We start from the raw sequence: 14,182 nt of genomic DNA, 5'->3' as shown, positions 1-14,182 counted from the left end.
TATTTGTCTCTTCCTTTTTTCTCAACCTCCAGCTCCTCATTTTCTTCCTCTTATTAATTTTGAACTTCTCCTCTTTCCCCTTATCTTGATTCTATTTTACCTTTACGTCCTCCTCCTCCTCCTCCTCCTCCTCCTCCTCACCTGACGTACAACACCTGTCTCTATTAACGTCTTCCGGTCCACCTGTTGTCAACCCTTTCTTGTCTCCTCCTCTTCCCACACAAAATATTTATCCTCCTCTTCCTCTTCCTCCTCCTCTCCCACTTCTTCCTCCTCCTCCTCCTCCTCCTCATGCTCTTCTGCCTTTACACCCATTATCCTGACACTAATATACTCTCTCTCTCTCTCTCTCTCTCTCTCTCTCTCTCTCTCGTAAAAAAATAGTAAAGTCTGGACAATACCTGACAGAAATGACCCATGTAAAAAGGAGGAGGAGGAGGAGGAGAAGGAGGAGGAGGAGGAGGAGCAGGAGGAGGAGCAGGAGGAGGAGGAGGAGGAGGAGGAGGAAGAGGAGGAGGAGAAGGAAAACAAAGAGGACAAGGAGGAAGACAAGGAGGAGGACAAAGAGAGGAACAAGGAGGGTAAGAACGTGAAGGAGGAGGAGAAAAAGAACAAAGAAAACAAAAGAGCAGAAGGGATACTGTATTATAATTATCTAATGGTCTGGTAATGGTTAATAGGAATAGGAATGCTAATTAAAGCCAGGTAACATCTCCATTCCATATATTTTAGTTCTCCGATCACGTAATTAATTTTCAACTTTTATTTTACATTTTTTCATTATTAATTATACACCGAAACCTCCTTTGAATATATATTATCTATGGAAATACACACACACACACACACACACACACACACACACACACACACACACACACACACAACCGCATTCAGTTCGGCACAAAATAATAATTCATTAACGATAAAAAAAATCTGACATCTGGCCGTGTGGCTCGTCAGATTAATGTGTGTGTGTGTGTGTGTGTGTGTTCATCAGTCCCGAAACTAGGAGGAAAAATATATTAATGATGGATATAATAAAAAAATAAAGCATAAAATATGATAGTAATAATAATAATGAGCCTCGATATGTTTTTTTAATTATTACTCTCATCATTATTATTATTATTATTATTATTATTATTATTATTATTATTATTACTATTATTATTACATCATCAATATCTGCTTTTGTTTTCGTCGGGGATATCTGGTTTCTTTTATCTTGAGAATATAAGAAAGTACACACACACACACACACACACACACACACACACACACACACACACACACACGTTAACTAATTAGCTAACAAGAGCTGTCTGGAATTACACACACACGAAATACTCATCCGGTAAATTAGGGCGGCGGTAGAAATGGCTTATTTTTCTCTCCGCTTCCTCCTCCCCCTCCTCCTCCTCTTCTTCCTCCTCCCCCTTCTCCTCCGCCTCCTCCTCCTCTTCCGTAGCTACAAATACTCGCTTCATCGTAAGGAGGAGAAAGTGACTAACCGAGGAACTGACTGACTGACTGACCTACTGACTGACCAACTAATTGACTGACTGACACTATAAAAAGAAGCTTTGCAACGTCCTGATAGTTTTTCTCTCTCTGGGCGGTGAAAGATGGAAAACGAAAGCAATTAAAAAGACGAATGGCAGACAGGCGAAACGGTAAATATACAGAGAGAGAGAGAGAGAGAGAGAGAGAGAGAGAGAGAGAGAGAGAGAGAGAGAGAGAGAGAGAGAGAGAGAGAGAGAGAGAGAGAGAGAGAGAGAGAGAGAGAGAGAGAGAGAGAGAGAGAGAAACTACCAGGAAGGGGGAAATCAAAGAGGAGAAATTAATGAGGAAAAAAGAGGGAGGAAAAACATGGTAAAAGAGAGGGGAGGAAAAAATATTGGAAAAGAGAGTGAAGAAAAATGGAAACTGCAAAGAGCTAATGAAAAAAAAAGTTAAATAAGGAAAAGACACAAATACTTCCAGCGAAAAGTGTAAGATATAAAGTCACGAGCAAAGAAGAAGTAAAAAGAAGAATGGAGAGTCGTAAAGTAGAAGGAAAGAGATAAGAAAGAAACGAATGAAGGATGGAGGGAAAGAAGGAAGCAGAGATATATCGTAAGAGAGAATGAATGACGGAAGGGCAGAAGGAAAGGAAAGAAGGAAGGAAAGAAATAAGAAAGAAACGAATGAAGGGGAGAGAGAGAGAGAGAGAGAGAGAGAGAGAGAGAGAGAGAGAGAGAGAGAGAGAGAGAGAGAGAGAGAGAGAGAGAGAGAGAGAGAGAGAGAGAGAGAGAGAGAGAATGAATGAATGACGGAAGGGCGGAAGGAAAGAGGGAAAGAAGGCAGGAAGGATGCAAAGTATGAGCATGAAGGAAGGAAGGAAGTAGTGGAAGGAGACAAGCAAACAAGCAAAGAATGTATGAGTGAAGAATGTATGAATGAAGATGCTCATAAGTGGAAACAAAACAAATGAATCTGCAAAGAGGAGAAAGATAACCACAATAAATAGACGAAAAAATAAAGAAAATGGGAACAAGGAGAGAGAAGAGACTACTAAAAACACCCACATATAGAAGGGAAGACGAATTAATAAGAAAGAAAAATGGGAAAACGGAGAATGAAGACAGGATGAAAAAAACAAAATAAAAAGGAGAGAAACGAAAAATACAACATAATAGTGAAGCTTCAAAAGGAAATATGCAACGTATGAAAGGATAGGACGGAAGAAAGAGGAATTAGGAAGCGGTAAAAGAGAAAATACAAGGAAAAATGACACTCCAAAAATATATATAAAAAAATCCTATTCATGCAGAGAAATGAGGAAGAGCTGGACGAAAATAGTGGAAACAGAATATAGAAGAAGCATAGGAACGAGGAGGAGGAGGAGGAGGAGGAGGAGGAGGAGAAAAGGGAAATTCGCGGATAGAAGCGCAAGGAAATGTAATGATTAAGGAAACTTTAATTATTGGAGAAGTTCCCCTTAAAACAAATATGTGAAGATTAATGAAATATGAAATTATAGAAGAAATTATACATGGAAATTAATATCGATGAAAAAACAAAACAATAATAAGGAAAATAAAGAAATCAATCAAATCACACGAAAATGCAATAGTTACACACACACACACACACACACACACACACACACACACACACACACACACACACACACACACACACACACACACACACACACGCACACGCACACTTCCCCTCTTTCCCAGACACACAAACACCCCCCCATCCACCCAACCCCACACACAGAGGCGGGAAGATAGACAGGTCAGACGAGCAAAACAAGACAAAACAAGACAACAGAGAGACAGGGAGACAAAGAGACAGACGGCCAGACAGACAAGCGGGTAATTAAGCAGTTAAGGCCAACAGGTGAGCCGGACAGACAGGTACGCTCGAGTGGACCAGGTGATGCAATGATTAAAATATACACACCCAAAAGAGAGAGAGAGAGAGAGAGAGAGAGAGAGAGAGAGAGAGAGAGAGAGAGAGAGAGAGAGAGAGAGAGAGAGAGAGAGAGAGAGAGAGAGAGAGAGAGAGAGAGAGAGAGAGAGAGAGAGAGAGAGAGAGAGAGAGACAGAGAGAGAGAGAGAGAGAGAGAGAGAGAGAGAGAGAGAGAGAGAGAGAGAGAGAGAGAGAGAGAGAGAGAAATGAATGAGGAACAAGTCGAATCTCTGCACCTGCAAGAGGAGGGGGGGAGGAGGAAGAGGAGGAGGAGGAGGAAGAGGAGTAGAAGGAGGAGGAGGAGGAGAAAGAGGAGGAGTAGAAGGAGGAGGAGGAGGAGGAGGAGTAGAAGGAGGAGGAGGAGGAGGAGGAGGAGGAGGAGGAGAAGGAAGAACAAGAACAACGAGAATAAGCAAAAAAAAACAAGAACGAAACACAAGAACAAAAAAACAAGAAAAAAGAAGGCGGAGAGAGAGAGAGAGAGAGAGAGAGAGAGAGAGAGAGAGAGAGAGAGAGAGAGAGAGAGAGAGAGAGAGAGAGAGAGAGAGAGAGAGAGAGAGAGAGAGAGAGAGAGAGAGAGAGAGAGAGAGAGAGAGAGAGAGAGAGAGAGAGAGAGAGAGAGAGAGAGGGAGAAACGACCAGGATGAGGAACGCTAAAACTAAACTGTCTGAGGAAACAAGCGAAAAATGGATTGAAAAATGAAGGGTTTTAGGAAGCGAGGCAAAGGCAATGGGCTCTGTCAGCGGAGGAGGAGGAGGAGGAGGAGGAGGAGGAGGAGGAGGAGGAAGATGAGGAGGAGGAGTACATGGCTAAAAAAAAAAAGATAAAAAGGAGGAGTAATTTTTCGTGACCCAGAAGTTATCAAAGAGGTGGACTCGTAAAAGAACAGGAGGTGAACGAAGAGAAGAAAGGGGAAGAGGAGAAAGAGAAAACTGGAAGAGGAGAAAAAGAAGGGAAACAAGAGGAGGAAGAGGAGGAAAACGTAGTAGGTTCAGGAGGAGGTTATCAAAGAGGTGGGTTTGTAAAAGAAGAGAAGTGAACGAAATTGAGGAACTGGAAGAGGAAGAGGTAGCGGAAGAAGAGGAAAGGGAGGAGGAAGGAGAAAAAGAGGAATAAGAAAAGGTTGAATAAAGAAAATGAAGAGCCACTAAAATAAGAAAAAGAAACAGAACCAAATAAAAAGAAAAACAAGAAAAGGCCACTAAGAAAGATATTTGAACCCCCAAAAATGAAGGAAGCGAGAGAGGAAGGAAGGGAGAGAGCAAGAGGAAAAGAAGACGGAAGAACTGGAGGGAAAAAAGGAGGAAGAGGAGGAGGAGGAGGAGGCGGAGGAGGGAAGATAAAATGAGCAAACCAACATAAATCTTGACCTGCGTAGTAAACAAAGCCTCCTCCTCCTCCTCCTCTTCTTCCTCTTCCTCTTTCTCCGGGTTTTATTGTGAATGGAAGGGGGGAGGGAAGGGGGGAGGGGGTCTTCCGCTATCATGTCTCTCCCTTCAACATGCAAAGTGAGAGAGAGAGAGAGAGAGAGAGAGAGAGAGAGAGAGAGAGAGAGAGAGAGAGAGAGAGAGAGAGAGAGAGAGAGAGAGAGAGAGAGAGAGAGAGAGAGAGAGAGAGAGAGAGAGAGAGAGAGAGAGAGAGAGAGAGAGAGAGAGAGAGAGAGAGAGAGAGAGAGAGACTGTGTTGTTACTCTGGCACATCGGATTACCACATTTCTCAAGGATGCTTAGATTTGTACCTCCTCCTCTTCTCTTCCTCCTCCTCCTCCTCCTCTTCCTCTTCCCTTTCTTTATTGCCTCCACCTCTTTCTCCTCTCATACTTTTACATTTCTTCCTTCTTCCTCTTTCTCATTTTACCTCCTCACCCATTTACCTTTTCTCCTCCAAGTTATCTCCCTCCTCCTGTTTCTCCCTTTCCATCTCCTCTCCTCCACCACCCTTCTTCTCCTCTTCTACTTACATATATAGTAATCATCTTCCTTCTCTTCTTATCTCTTCACTCATTTTCCTTTCCTCCTCCATCTTCTCTTCCTCCTTCTCCTTTAATTCCTCTTGTTTCTCCTTTTCATCTCCTCTTCTTCCGCCAGCTCTTTCTGTATTCGCTCCTCCTCTTCCTCCTCCTCTACGTCAGAATCTTTTTATATGCCTACCTCAAAGACTCAATTTTTCTCGACTCACTTACCCCTCCTCCTCCTCCTCCTCCTCCTCCTGTAAAATAGCTTAAGGTAGTGTTGGCAAGTCCCTCTGGAAGTATGAGCACGGACGAGATGGAGGAGGGTGATGGTGAAAGGAAATGAGGAGGCCGGGGTGATGAAGGGGCGAAAAAGAGGCAGAGAAATGTGAAGAGGAATGTAGTGTAGGAAGAGGGAGAGGAAGGGAAAGCGTGGAATGAGTGTGTTCTTGGGTGGAAAACAAGGTTGGTTACGTAGATAAAAATGTTGATAATTAAAAAGGAAGAGAAATGAAGGAGAAAAAGAGGTAGGGGAATGAGAAGAGGAATGTAGTGTAGGAAGAGGGAGAGGAAGGGAAAGCGTGGAATGAGTGTGTTCTTGGGTGGAAAACAAGGTTGGTTACGTAGATAAAAAGGTTGAGAGTTAAAAAGGAAGAGAAATGAAGGAGAAAAAGAGGTAGATGAATGGGAAGAGGAATGGACTGTGAGAAGGAGGCGAGGAGGAGCAAGAGTGTAATGACGGTGTTCTTGGGTGGAAAACGAGATTGGTTACGTAAATAAAAAGGTTGAGAGTAAAAGAGGAAGAGAAATGTAGGAGAAAAAGAAGTAGATGAATGAGTAGAGAAATGCGGTGTGGGAAGGAGGCGGAGAAGGGAAAAAGTGGAAAGTGTGTGTTCTTTGGCGAAAAATAAGTTTGGTTACGTAGATAGAAAAAGGTTAGGAGTAGGTAGAGAAATAAAGGAGAAAAAGAGGTAGGTGAATGGGAAGAGGAATGGAGTGTAAGAAGGAGGCGAGAAAGAGCAAGAGTGGAATGAGTGTGTTCTTGGGTGGAAAATGAGGTCGGTTACGTAAATAAAAGGTTAGGAGTTAGAGGAAGGGAAATGAAGGAGAAAGAAAGGTAGATGGAGAATGAAAGGTATAGGACAGGAGAAATGGAGTGTGCAAGGGAGGCGACGAAGAGAAAGAGTGTAATGTGTGTGTTCTTGGGTATAAAACAAGGAGTTAGTAGAAAGGTTAGGGGTTAAGAGGAAGAGAAAATTGAAGGAGAAAAATAAGTAGATGAATGAGAAGAGAAATGCGGTGTGGTAAGGAGGCGGGGAAGAGCAAGAGTGAAATGAGTGTGTTCTTGGGTGGAAAACAGGTTATGTAGTTAATATGTTAGGAGTTAAGAGGAAGAGAAATAAAGGAGAAAAAGAAGTAGATGAATGGGAAGAGGAATGGAGTGTCAGAAGGAGGCGAGGAGGGGCAAAAGTGGGATAGCTGAGTGTGACTTTAGGTGGAAAACAAGGTTGGTTACGTAAATACAAAGGTTATGAGGTAAATAAATACACATCTACAGCTATTAAAATGTTCTCTTATGTTTGTTTTCTTTATTATAGCAGCGTCTTGTGGTGTTATTTTCCAACCTGTGTATACATAGTGCTGTGCCAAGCTGACAGGTCCGTCTACATATATTTATGGTAATTACTCAGTTGGTGCTATTAGTTATCATTATCATCATTAACATTATTATCTAACAGTGTATAGATATTTCAGTAACTTTCTTGGCCATCGATATTTTCTCTTCTTCTCTACTTTCGTCACTAAATGAGAAAAATGCAGGAGTGTCGTGAAGAAGATGAGAAAGAGGAAGGAAACTGAAGAAAAGTATTGCTAGAGTGAAGGGAGGAAAATGAAGAAGAGGAAGAAAACGAAAGGAAAATATTGCACGCGTGAGGTGAGGAAGGTAAAGGAGAGAAAGTAAACTGAAGGAAAAAATCAGCAAGGAGTGGAGAGAAGAGGACTAGAAGGATACTGAGGGAGATGAAGGAGGCAAGGAAGAAGATAAAACCACAAAATAAAAGAAGCTTAAAAAAAGTTAGGTGAGGGAGGAAGAACAATGAGGGGGAAAGGAATAAAGAGGAGACAAGATGAGGAGGCAGAGGAGAGAAAATAAAAGGAGGAAGGACGGAAGGGAGGAGGTTGGAGGTGAAGGATGAGAATGAGAAAAGGAAAGAGTATATACAGAGAGGAAATGAAGAGAAAAATGGAGGAAAGAATGAGAGAAAGATGGTGAGGAAGAGGAGGAGAGAAAAAAAGAAAAGGAAGAAAGGGAGGAGGTAGGAGGTGAAGGATGAGAATGAGAAAAGGAAAGAGTATACAGAGAGAGAAAATGAAGAGAAAAAGATGGAGGAAAGATGATAAAGATAAAGAATGGAGAGATGATGAGAGGCTTGAGGCGAATGAAGGAGAGCAAGAGGAAAGAGAGAGAGAATGGAATAAAGGGAGAGGAGAGAGAGGAGAGTAAGAGGAGGGAGGGGAGAGTTTGTGGATATTGAAAGGACCATTGAGGAGAAATTTAGAGGAACCGAGTCTGCCCTATACCAAACTTGTTCCCCAGGTAAATTGGTCCAGGTGCTAGGGTGACCTCTCTCTCTCTCTCTCTCTCTCTCTCTCTCTCTCTCTCTCTCTCTCTCTCTCTCTCTCTCTCTCTCTCTGTGCACGTGTGAGGTAGGAAAGCCATGAAGAAAGACGAGTAAAATAAAACTAAAAATAAGGGAAAGAGAATAGAGGAAAATGAAGAAGAGAAAAAAGAAACTGAAAAAAGAAAAGGTATGAAAATGGGGTAATATAATTAATAAACGGAAAATATTATTACGACTGATGGCAGCATGGAAGAGGGGGGTGTAGAGGAGGAGGAGGAGGAGGAGGAAGAGGAATAACAAAGATCATAACAGGAAAAATAAACGAAAGAAAAAGGCATACACAAAAAATGGTAACGCTAAGCCAAAAAAAAAAAAAAAAGCATGTAGGAATGAAAATAAATAAATTGACAGTAAATTTAGATAAATGGACAACGTGGAAGGAGAGAGAAATAACTAAGTAACCAAACTAGACCATTTTTACCCCTCTAATTCTAACTTCCATCCCTCAATCCTTTCCTTCCTCTAGACCACTCCTCTCCCTTCCCTTTGTCTCTTTCTTACAATCCCAATCACAAGCCAGACATGTTCGAACTATAATTATAACCCTCTTTTTCATTTTACTTTCCACCCTTCAGTCCCTCTCTCTCCCTCTATTATCTTCCTCTCTCTCACCTCCCTTCTCTTATCTCTTCCTTACCACCAATATCCCAAATCAGACACGTACGGACTAATATAACCCTCATTTTCATTACTTTTCACCCCTCAAACTCTCCTTCCTCCAGAATCCTCCTCTTCTCTCTTCTCCCTTCTCCCCTACCACCCTTATCAGACACCGTGCAGTTATTCTTCATCTATTCAACGCTACCTTCCATCCCTCCACTCTCTCCCTTCCTCGAGAAACATCCCCTCTCCTCCGTTCTTCTCTTCCCTCTTCCCTATTAATCCTCTTTTTCATATTACTTTAACTCCATTATCTCTCCCTTCTCTCTCCTCTATCTTCCCTATCACCCTTATCAGATCCCAGACATGTGCAGTACGAGACGTTGGGCAGCAGGAAGGCGCAGGGCTGGGCGAGCGTCTGGCAGCGGGGCGCGGCACATAAATACTCGGGTCACAGTGGAACCTCGACTTAAACTCATTAGATTAGCATTGGGACGAAGTTGAGACTATTTCGGGAGCGCCTTCTTTTTGGGGCTGGAAGGAAAAACGGGAACTAAAGGGAGAAAAGGAGGAGAGAGAGGAGTGAGTGAGAGGGAAAAAGCGGAGATGGAGAGAGAAGGGGGACAAAGGGAGATAAAAGGGGTAGAAGAGGGAGATAAAAGGGGTAAAAGAGGGAGATAAAAGGGGTAAAAGAGGGAGAGAAAAGGGGTATAAGAGAAAGAGAAAAGGGGTAGAAGAGGGAGATAAAAGGGGTAAAAGAGGGAGATAAAAGGGGTAAAAGAGGGAGATAAAAGGGGTAAAAGAGGGAGAGAAAAGGGGTAAAAGAGGGAGAGAAAAGGGGTAAAAGAGGGAGAGAAAAGGGGTAAAAGAGGGAGAGAAAAGGGGTAAAAGAGGGAGAGAAAAGGGGTAAAAGAGGGAGAGAAAAGGGGTAAAAGAGGGAGAGAAAAGGGGTAAAAGAGGGAGAGAAAAGGGGTAAAAGAGGGAGAGAAAAGGGGTAAAAGAGGGAGAAAAGGGGGGAAGGAGGGAGAGAAAAAGGGGAGAGAGAAATGGGGGAGAGAGTGAAATGGTGGAAAGAGAGAAATGGGGGAAAGAGAGAGAAATGGGGGAATGAGAGAGAAATGGGGGAATGAGAGAGAAATGGGGGAATGAGAGAGAAAGGGGGGAATGAGAGAGAAAGGGGGGAATGAGAGAGAAAGGGGGGAAAGAGGGAAGAGGAAAAAACGGGAGAGGGAGAGAGGGGAAACGAGTGGAAGAGAGAGAGGATGAGGGAGAGGGGAAGAGAGAAAAAAAAAACAGGTAAATGGAGACACAGACAGACGCAAACAAAAAGCATATACAGACACACTAACAGATACAGACAGACACAAACACAGAAAGAAAGAACAGGAAGCAAAAAAAGAAAGGAGAAGGAACAGACAGGCAGACATGTAGACACAACCACAAAGAAAAAAAACAAGAAAATAAGAAAAAGAACACACACACACACACACACACACACACACACACACACACACACACACACAATACCGAATTAACTCGCTTCAATAAATACTTCCATGAATGACGTTTATTGCTGCCAATGCATGAAAAGCCTGAAACCATTGAATAACTAATTACTTACATTCATGACATTACAATCATGATCCGTACACACACACACACACACACACACACACACACACAGACCAAATAATACAGAAAAAAGTAAATGCTCGTTTGTGACACTTAGATGCGCATTAAATGAGAGAGAGAGAGAGAGAGAGAGAGAGAGAGAGAGAGAGAGAGAGAGAGAGAGAGAGAGAGAGAGAGAGAGAGAGAGAGAGAGAGAGAGAGAGAGAGAGAGAGAGAGAGAGAGAGAGACTGGAGGGGAGGGAAAAAGACACTAGCTCTGCCGTCGTGAATAAACCATGTGGACACTTAGATAATGGAAGAGGAGGAAGAGGAGGAGGAGGAGGAGGAGGAGGAGGAGGAAAAAGAGGAAAAAGAGGGGAAGAGGAGGAGGAGGAAGTAGAAGAAAACTATTGCAAGTAGAAAGTAGGAGAGAACAGGACTAGAGAGAGAGAGAGAGAGAGAGAGAGAGAGAGAGAGAGAGAGAGAGAGAGAGAGAGAGAGAGAGAGAGAGAGAGAGAGAGAGAGAGAGAGAGAGAGAGAGATCAAGGGGCACGAAGGGAAGAGAAGGAAAAGGAGTAGGAGGAAAGAAGAAGGAAAGGAGGAAGGTTATCAGGAGGAAAGGAGGAAGGACGTAAAGGGGATGAAGGAGAGTCGTCCAGCATCCATCATCTGCTCACATCTTTCCTCATCTCCGCCACTGTCCCTCTGGTGGTCACTACACACACACACACACACACACACACACACACACACACACACACACAAGCCTCCCAGTACTGCCCGTTTGTTTGTTTATACTCAACATATAATACCTCACGTGTTATCCTTGTGTGTGTGTGTGTGTGTATTAGAAGTCTCACACAATACCTGAAGAAAACGCAGCAGGAGCAGGGCAGGAGCAGAAAACAAGCAGCGTGGTGGAGGGAGGCAAGCTGGCGAGGCATGCAAGGCGGGGAAGTTGGAGGGGGAGAGGAAAGTGGGGAAGGGAAGGGGAAGGGGGAAGGGAAAGGGAGGGGAGAGGGGGAAGTGTGTTTGGGAGAGGGAAGGGGGAGGGAAGGGAAATGGAGGGGGATGGGGGAGGGTGTGTGGGAGAGGGAGGGGGAGATAGGGAGGGCGTGAAGGAGAGGGGGAGGGAGGGCTTGAAAAGAGGAGGAAGGGTATGAGAGGGAGGTGAGGTGAGGGAAGAAGAGAATAAGAGAAAGAAAGAATGAATGAGGGATGTGAGAAAGGATGATAAAGTAGAGGAAATAGGGGTGAGGAACATGGTGAAAGAATGAGGTAATGGATGACTGAAAGGAGGAAAAGAGAAGAAAGAATGGAAGGAAAGAGGGAAGAGGATGAAAAACGAGAGAACTCAGACGGAATGAAAAAAAAAACGAAAGCGGAGAAAAAATGTTAAGTGGAAAAAGTAATGCAAGGAAGAAAAGCAAAAAGAACGAAAGAAATGACGACGTGGAAAGGTTTGAGAAGAGAAAAAAATGAAGGATAGGAGGGAGAGGGAAAGAGAGAGGGGGAGGAGACAGGGAGGGAAGCAAGGAAGGGTGATTTGGGGGAGTAGAGGAGGGAGAACGAGTGAGGAGGAGGAGGAGGAGGCAGGGAAGAGTTAGGTGGTGAGAGAAGAGTTACTGAGGCGAGGTGGAAAGGACGAGATAGAGGGCAGAGGTGAAGCAGGGAATAAATGAAGAAATAAAAGAGGAGGGAAACAAGGAAGAAGAGGAGGTAGGAAACAAGGAAGAGGAGGAAAGAAAGGGAGAGAGAATGAGGTGATTACAGAGATTGGTTGTTGGTATAAGATTGATTGAATAGATAATGGGGATGAAGGAAGGTTAGAAGAGACATCGGGGAAGTAAACGACGAAGCAGAGGAGAAAGAAGGAAAATTAATATGAAAAACATGAAAACAAACGTATTATATGTGGATGAATGACAGGAAATAGGTGATTGAACAGGAAAGAAAGTGAAAAATACGAAATAAATATGAGAAGACAAAGATAGACGTAGCAAATGAAAGGAGAGCAAATGGAATGGAGAAATGAATATGGAAAAGATGAATGAATGACAGGAAATTGGTGGCAGAACAGGAAAGAAAGTGAAAAATACGAAATAAATATGAGAAGACAAAGACAGACGTAGCAAATGAAGGGAGAGCAAATGGAATGGAAAAATGAATATGGAAAAGATGAAAGAATGACAGGAAATAGGTGATAGAACAGGAAAGAAAGTGAAAAATACGAAATAAATATGAGAAGACAAAGACACGTTACAAATGGAATGGAGAAATGAATACGGAGGAAAAGAGAAGAGGAAGAAAGAGATGGAGAACGGAACGGACACACGGACACACGGTACACACTGAGCAAAGGCACGAGCGAAAGTGAGCCTCCAAGCAGGACACGAATCGCTGCCTGTTTCGAGACGTGGGGACCGAAGCGTCGAGCGAGGGACTTGAACCACTGAACCCCGAGCTGAGTTGCCAGATGTCGCTTTCCTCCCGCCGGCCACGCGTCGCTATTCTGAAAGAGTTTATTATTATTATTTAAACTCGGGAAACAATGTCGAGTTTAAAAAGGAAAAGGAAAAGGATGATTAATGATGACCTTTGTTGTGTCTTTTATTTCTTTGTTATAGTCACAGATTGCATTTACGACCATTTTTTTCGTCTTTGGAACGAGTGGATTCTATTTTCACGAGAGAACATTTAATTTTCGCATACTCTCTCTCTCTCTCTCTCTCTCTCTCTCTCTCTCTTATCCTTTATGGCCTCACAAACCATGACAAAAAGCAGTAATTTCAACAGCATCCACAACTCCCCAGCGCTCGTTACGCCGCGCCCGCCATCTGGTGTCGTGTGTGTGTACTTGTTGGGCACTGGTTAACTTAGACCCCCCCCCCCCCCCTCTCTCTCTCTCTCTCTCTCTCTCTCTTACAGACCTTTATGTATCGCCTTTGTCTCCCTCTATTCTAATGGCGGTGATGGTGGTGGGGGTATGGTGTGACTTAGTGGTGTTGTGTTCGAGGTGGTGTTAGTGTGGTGGAGTTGAGGTGATGCAGTGGTGGTGTAATGTGAATCTGGTGGTGAGGAGACGAATGGGAAGAGAAATCGCTAAAGGAGAAGAAGGAAGAAGAGGAGGAGGAGGAGGAGAAGGAACAAAGATAATAGAAATAAAGAGGAAGAGGAGGAGGAGAAAGTTGTGGTGGTGGTGGTAATTATAGTGAGAAAGAAGGATAGGGAAGTGGGGCTATGAAGCTTTTTTTTTTTTTTACAGCTAAGGAGACAATTCAAGGGCGTAAAAAAAATATAAAAAAAGCCCGCTACTTACTGCTCCTGAATAGAGGTCAATAGCTTAGGTTTTGATGGTGGTGTGGTGGTTATGGGTGAATGGCATGGCGGCGGTGATGGTGTTGTTATATTACGGTGGTTATTCTTTAGTCTGTGGCCGGTAGTCTCCAACGCTTCCAACCTTCTCACTGACTCCTTAGCACCTCGCAGCAACGCACGCCTTGGTTGTATCGCGACAGTTCCAATTTTCCGATGTTTACAAGGAATTTCTGCATAATGGCTTTTATAATGAGGTCCACCCACGCATCGAATTATGATAAAACGCTCTGATATCGATGCACTTCCTGTCTATGTCGTTCACTTCCATTTTATTAACCGTGGCAACGATGCTACGACATTATTACCAACCTCTTCCCATTCTCCTTCCTCTCAACTGTATTGCTCTCTCTCTCTCTCTCTCTCTCGGTGTACATGAGATGTGAAACTTTGCACACATATTACTTGTCTACCTAACTACCTAACTGATGGTAACTCGAAAGTAAATGCTAAGTATGGTAGGGTGTTTTATTCACACGACCCTAAATCCTGTTC

General features: G+C 43.3%; 2 protein-coding genes across 4 annotated transcripts in view; one reads left to right on the top strand and one right to left on the bottom strand.

The window, feature by feature from the left end:
• LOC126997441 (CB1 cannabinoid receptor-interacting protein 1-like) overlaps positions 1–14,182 on the top strand; it is a 173,142-nt gene that overhangs the window by 138,044 nt on the left and 20,916 nt on the right. The gene's annotated exons all lie outside the window — the stretch shown is intronic.
• LOC126997437 (uncharacterized) overlaps positions 10,704–14,182 on the bottom strand; it is an 82,310-nt gene continuing 78,831 nt past the window's right edge. For 2 of the 3 annotated variants that reach the window (XM_050858522.1, XM_050858523.1), the window contains exon 16: positions 10,704–12,824. The gene's annotated coding sequence lies outside the window, so the exon portion shown is untranslated. The remainder of the gene's footprint in view (positions 12,825–14,182) is intronic. The other variant, XM_050858524.1, reaches the window with a different exon arrangement.

This window comes from Eriocheir sinensis, chromosome 12 (genome assembly GCF_024679095.1).
Source record: "Eriocheir sinensis breed Jianghai 21 chromosome 12, ASM2467909v1, whole genome shotgun sequence".
NCBI classification, from domain to species: domain Eukaryota; kingdom Metazoa; phylum Arthropoda; class Malacostraca; order Decapoda; family Varunidae; genus Eriocheir; species Eriocheir sinensis.
The sequence above is the reverse complement of the archived record's forward strand: the minus strand, read 5'-3'. Positions and strand labels throughout refer to the sequence as shown.